The sequence below is a fragment of the Lasioglossum baleicum genome, chromosome 16 (assembly GCF_051020765.1).
Source record: "Lasioglossum baleicum chromosome 16, iyLasBale1, whole genome shotgun sequence".
Taxonomy (NCBI): Eukaryota; Metazoa; Arthropoda; class Insecta; order Hymenoptera; family Halictidae; genus Lasioglossum; species Lasioglossum baleicum.
In genome coordinates, this window is record NC_134944.1 from 10,921,747 (window position 1) to 10,927,746 (window position 6,000).

The 6,000-nt window shown below is 39.9% G+C and overlaps 1 protein-coding gene across 50 annotated transcripts in view; it reads right to left on the reverse strand.

The window, feature by feature from the left end:
• Positions 1-4,606, reverse strand: part of Dscam1 (Down syndrome cell adhesion molecule 1) — a 137,352-nt gene extending 132,746 nt beyond the window's left edge. For 40 of the 50 annotated variants that reach the window (XM_076440976.1, XM_076440993.1, XM_076441000.1 and 37 more), the window contains exon 1: positions 1,700-2,220. The gene's annotated coding sequence lies outside the window, so the exon portion shown is untranslated. Of the gene's footprint in view, positions 1-1,405; positions 1,658-1,699 lie in introns of those variants that run through there. The other 10 variants (XM_076440978.1, XM_076440974.1, XM_076440997.1 and 7 more) reach the window with 3 other exon arrangements.
• Positions 4,607-6,000: the final 1,394 nt, after the last annotated feature.

The following is a 6,000-nucleotide window of genomic DNA, read 5'->3' on the forward strand; positions in this document are numbered from 1 at the left end:
CATGAAACACAAAAGTACCATTTATGTTCAAAGATCAATTGAATGACTATAATTATATTCGGAGTAATACTTTTAAAAGTGACTGGAGTATGACTGTATTGTGACCGAAGTGCGACTGTATTATTCCTGAAGTAGCGCTATGAACAAAATGAACCAAAAATATTTCAAATGCAAAACCCAATATGTACTATATACACCCAAGCAACTTCAAAAATCTATAGCATCCAGCAAGACATTTTCTTCCCAAAGTTCCTCGATCAGAATCAGACCAGCATACGCACAAATACGTAACAGTATTTCACCCATCCCCGGTCACGGGCGAGCAGCCGGAACAAAAACCGTGCAGCAATCTGCGCGAAGTGACTGGGAGGATGCAAGGGCTCCATGCGTGCACAAAGTCAATGGTGATCAGACCCCTAAAAGCGGCGAGCAGACGACGAAAACGAAAAAACGAAATAAGATGCTAGTAGGAGAGGAAGCGCGTGAGAACTGAAAGACAGGTCGAGGCCTTTTGGCGTCCGTCGGTTCGTGATAATCCGAGGAACACGTTGCCGGCGGTTTTTCAAAACCACCGGGGAAACATCGTGCACGTGCTGAATCACTGATGGCACACGGGTGCCAGGTAGGAAGAAGACAACGAACCGGATAGAAGAGAGTGGAGGAGAGCAGGCTGAGAGGAGAAAAGGAGAGGAGAGGAAGGAAGAAGAGAAGAGCAGAGAAGAGAAGAGAAGAGAAAGCACGGAGTAGTGCTGCTCGTCACGGAGCTGCTCCCTCTCGGTGGGTTTATTGATCGCAGGGTGCGGAGCGGACCAATCTACCCCTCGTGCAGCGTACGCCATGCTTGCTGGTAGGTATTTGCCCGAGCCAGTCCGCCTGCCTGCCTGCCTGCTTGCCTGCCTGCCCGATTCTCTGCTCCTCGTGCAGCCTTCGCTAAATCCGGAAAACCCGCCTCCGATCCTATAAAATGCCGCATATCCCGGCTATCTGGACCAGAAATACCACGGGCCCTGCGCCGATCCGGCCAAACACCTCCGCCACCGGGTGCAAATCGAAAGATTATACGGCACGCGAGGCTCCCTTAATTAATTCACCGATACTTCAGCCATCGGAGCACACCGACGTGCCATCGACGAATCTAGGACATCCCGCATCTGCTCTCGTCTCCCGCAGAAGGTCACCACCCTTGCGTTCTACGTCTCTATCCCCCTCTCACTCTTTCTCTCTCCTAACATTTCGAACCGCATAGAAAAAGAGTCGCGATCGCAGACGAATCTTCCCCAGCTGCAAGCGATAAATCATCTCGGGGAGAGCAGCATCGAACGACTTCAACGGACGTTCAAGATTCCCTTTGTAGCTCCCAGACAGAGGAGACACACACGATTCAAACACCTCTCCGGAGCTGTACCGGTTCAAAGATCGACGTTCTGGTTCAACGGGCTGTTGCGATCCAATTCAAAGGAAGCTTCCGAGAGAAACGATCACCCGCGATGATCACACTCGGCATTCACAGGAGCACATGTACCACACCGTACACACCCACAGATTTCGCGAATCTCGCGGCTGATTTTACTATAATTTCTCGTTATTCGAGTTTCAATTGCGTTCTTTGGAAGCGGAAATCGCGGTGCCTCGCGGGCTGAACCACCCTTCGAGCGTGACTCACACGTGTGAACGGTGACGTTTCCACCGGTCTACGTACCGACAACACGTCGATTAGATCGCAGAGAACACACGCTGACCAGAACACACAACGCTCGGAGAACAGAACGAACACTCTAGGTCTGTGGACGACCGACGAGTGCAGCGAGGAGCGTCGTTTCGCTTCGGGACAGCGGCTGCTCCACACGGGATCTCGAGGTCGGCGGTGGGGGGGTCGTCGTCGTGGTACGCTCTTGCGTCGCGACGCCCGGTAGTGGGGACGCCGGTTCGGTTGGTCGACCTTTCTCGCACGCGACCACCGCCGCTACCGTCACCGTCGTCGTCTCATGCGCTTTCGCACCATCTCCCGTAATTGCAATTGCTCCCGACAAGTCGTATTTGAAATTGAAATTGGAAATACCGACCCCGGACCGATTTTTCATTTCCACCGCTTTAACACCTCGCGTATCGTCCGACCCCTTCCCCCCGCCCCCTCGCAGTGGGCCGAAATCGTAAAATAGTTACACAAAAACCCATAAATTTCATATCATCGAATATCTTAAAAGTAGGTTTACTAAATAGTTTATACTTGTCTGGATCACGTGCAGGCGCACGTCGAACGCTGTATGTTTTAGAGCAGACGATAAATAAACACCTCGGCGCCGTTGCAAACTGTGTAAACATTCTTTTAAATGCATTTTTTAGTTCTTTTTTTTAGAAATGCATATAAGAAAATTGTTTACACAGTTTGGTAGACGCAATAGTACCGTGCAACTTTTTAAGTGTTCGTCAAATTGGTAAGTGGGTAAGCATTTTTATAAATACTGTTGTATAGTGCATGCAATTAATTTAAGATCTCCGAGTTCTTTAACGTTAAATAATGAAAACATAACCTTGTAACCATTTAACAGTTATTATATCTTATTATTTTCCAATATGGGACCCCCGAAGTTCTTGTTAGGCGACCAGTCTCATATTACTTAATTTTGTTTCAAGCGAGTGTCGTTGAAAAATGGAAACAATGGGATAAAAATTAAATAATATTGGCAATTAAAACAGTTAGAGAACGTACTATGGGTTATGAATCGGCATTAAAATAATATTATGTATCACGTGATATTACATCAGCTCCTTACAATCCAAAATAATTAAATTATTAAATAATAACTATTGCAATTATTGAATTATTTCGATTTCTGGAAGATAGTATAATATTATCAACATAAATCCCCTTAATCACTCCAGTTTCACCCTTTCAAAAGAATATACCTTTAATACGTAATTTTTAATAAAAGTGTTCTTACTCGAAAGATATGACATTTACATTCACATTTACGGTATATTTTCTGCATTCATTGTAAGAGACAGAAACCAAAATAGAAATGCCATTCTCTCTTTTTATAATGCTGAAACTTACAAATATGTCAAAATAGCGAATTCCACATCTTTCTATTTTGTAATCATTGAGATTTTTATTTTGCAATTATTGAGATGTTAAAAGTGTTTTTATGCACAACTATTCAATATTTATCTATTCAGACACATTTTATAAAGTGAATAATCTCGATAAATGTGGTCTTGTTATTTTAAAAAATGCAAATTAATCGCTATATTATCGTACGAACCTATATTTATTACCTCGATGCATAGATTCAAAATAGACATTTATATACAAATTTTTAATTTTGAAGCCTTAACTTTACCTGCTGAAAACATCTCAATAAGTTTATTAATAACTGCACTGTACAAATTTATTAATTTTCTGTCAATAATAATGCCCAAAGAAAATAGTAGATCATACTTGAAATAACTTCCCACTCGATTAACGTCCAATACTGTAAGTTGCTATTGAGAAGTCGATTAAGAGACTAACAAACAAATTGCCTGTCGACTATATCGATTTGTAAAAGAAAATTAGGCCTTTCCTGACGAGGATTTTCTGAAATATTAAAAATACTTTCCTTAGAGAACTATGTAATTTGCCAAAGGCTCAAATACTGAGAAAAAGAGTCTGCAAAGCGTTAACTATCGTTCGCTAATGAGTTAGAATTATTTAAATAAATATTATCTGTATACTGATTTTCATTTAATGAAAACTCATTCTCGAAACACAAATGCTAAAGCCACAGTGAAAGTTTTATTTTTGAAATTCTAGATACCCTTGTTCAAACAAATCAAATTGTTATCTGACATTAGAAATTTTAAAGATCTGTAAAGTATTTTAATATACGATTCATTTATTTTGAAAAAGACCTTCTACACACCAGAATAATGTATGTTTATTTTCCTAACTGTTTTAATCTTTTTCTTGCTTTTTTAGCTTACAATTTTAGCTTACAGTTTTGCTAAAACCCGGTAAATATTTCTAATAACTGATGATAAATCGTATACGAAATTTGAATCTCTTTTTCATGATGGCGTCTCGGCCCGCCAACTAGACATGTCGCCGGAAGTACACTGTTTTACTGACCATTCTCCAGAGCATAAAGAAAATTAGTAAAGACATTGCATGCAATGGATTTCTCTGTCTACAGTTCTGCATTACCAACTCTGTAGAAAATGCTCTGATACGATAGCGGACTCTACCGAAATGGAACGGTCGGCTAGCGAACTACATGACGTTGCAACATAAAGGGTGTGTCCGAGGAAACCAGATTTTAAAAGGTACGGACAATTAGAAAGAAATATTAGATCGAGTCGAACAATCGAAAAAACGCAATCTGCAACTTTGACAAAATTCCTGTAGGAATTTTTAAACGTTTGAGAACTCAAATCAAAGGTAGATGGTAGGGGCACTATTTAAAAAACCATCATGAGAAATCATGAAGAATAATTGTTTAATCTTCGCAGCTATTAGCTCGGTGCGATTGTCGATTTTTAATATTTTATAAAGCGATTTTGACCTTCGCGAAAGAAAGTATTATAAACCGAGAATCACACCGATTGCCCGGGTCTCACCACGTGGAGGTTGCTGCGAGGGAGACCCACCCACCCACCCACTTAACACTAAACCCACCAAGCCTTAAAATTTATTTAGATTTTCGATAGTCGTAAAATAAAAAATAAAATAAAAAATTCTGGAACCGGTCGTATATATTATACGTAAAAATGGTTAATTTTGTTTAATCCTCTGTTGAGTAGAAAATGCATAGGAATTACATAAAAAATCACAAAGTTTTTCATGTTTACTTTCACATTTTGGTTTACACTTTGTGATTTTTTATCAAATCCCCATGTATTTTGTAACTCAACAATATTTTATATTTTGTGTATATGTATGTGTGTGTGTATAAGTGTCTACAGGGTAGCTAACCCAATTTTTTGCTGAAATAAAAACACAGTTGATTAAATGGAATATGCAACAAAAACGACGAACAATACCACATGCCCCCATACACAGATAATCTACAGAAACAATACGACATCTACGACAATCACAAACTATTACGTTGAAGACGTCTGAATCGTTGAAGTTTCCAGTGTTTCCTCTTCGCTGTTTTAATAAACAAATGATCTGGAACAAACTTAATTTTGAATTAGCACACAAAAAAAATAAAAAAAGAATAACACCTTTGACATACAATTGTCCACTCGATGTATCCTTCAAACAAACCCGCGAGTGGACCATTTTCTCGCAACGCTAATTTACAAAGGACGTATTGGACGTCCCGAAAAAAAACAAACGCGACCAGTGCATTATCATTCGTGATGTTAATTTAATAGATATGTACAATATAAAAAATTCCCGTGCACTTTAATATTCATACGCAACTCTACAGGAAATCTTCATGGGCCGCCATCTTATTTGTCTTACCTCAGGGACGAAGTATCTGAAACAAATCTTGGGTTAACACATAAAAAAAAATAAAAAAAGATAAATATTCAGAACAGTTGTCCACTCGATTTATTTCAAACAACGCGGGAGTGGACCATTTTTGCGCAACGCTACTCTACAAAGTGTGCAATGAACATCTCAAAACAACGCGAGCAGTGCATTCTCTATCGCGACGCTAAATTTGATCAAAAACGAAAAACTCCCGTGCACTTTCATTTCTTTTTACGCAACCCTAAATGGAAACGCGAGTAGCCATTTAAATTTATAGGGAGGAGTCAAGCTGAATCATTCTTTCGCAACGCTAATCTACAAATAATAAAAAATAAATATCTTATTGAAAACGCGAACAGTGCATCATTTGTCGCAACACTATTTTATTAAATTCGGTATAAAAAATCTCCCGTGCACTTTAATTTCTTTCTACGCAAATCTAAGAGAAAAGCAATGGCTACGAGTATGTAGGGGCAGCCACACCGGCTGGGAGTAATCTGAAACAGTCATATGAGGGTGCAGTGTGGCATTTTATT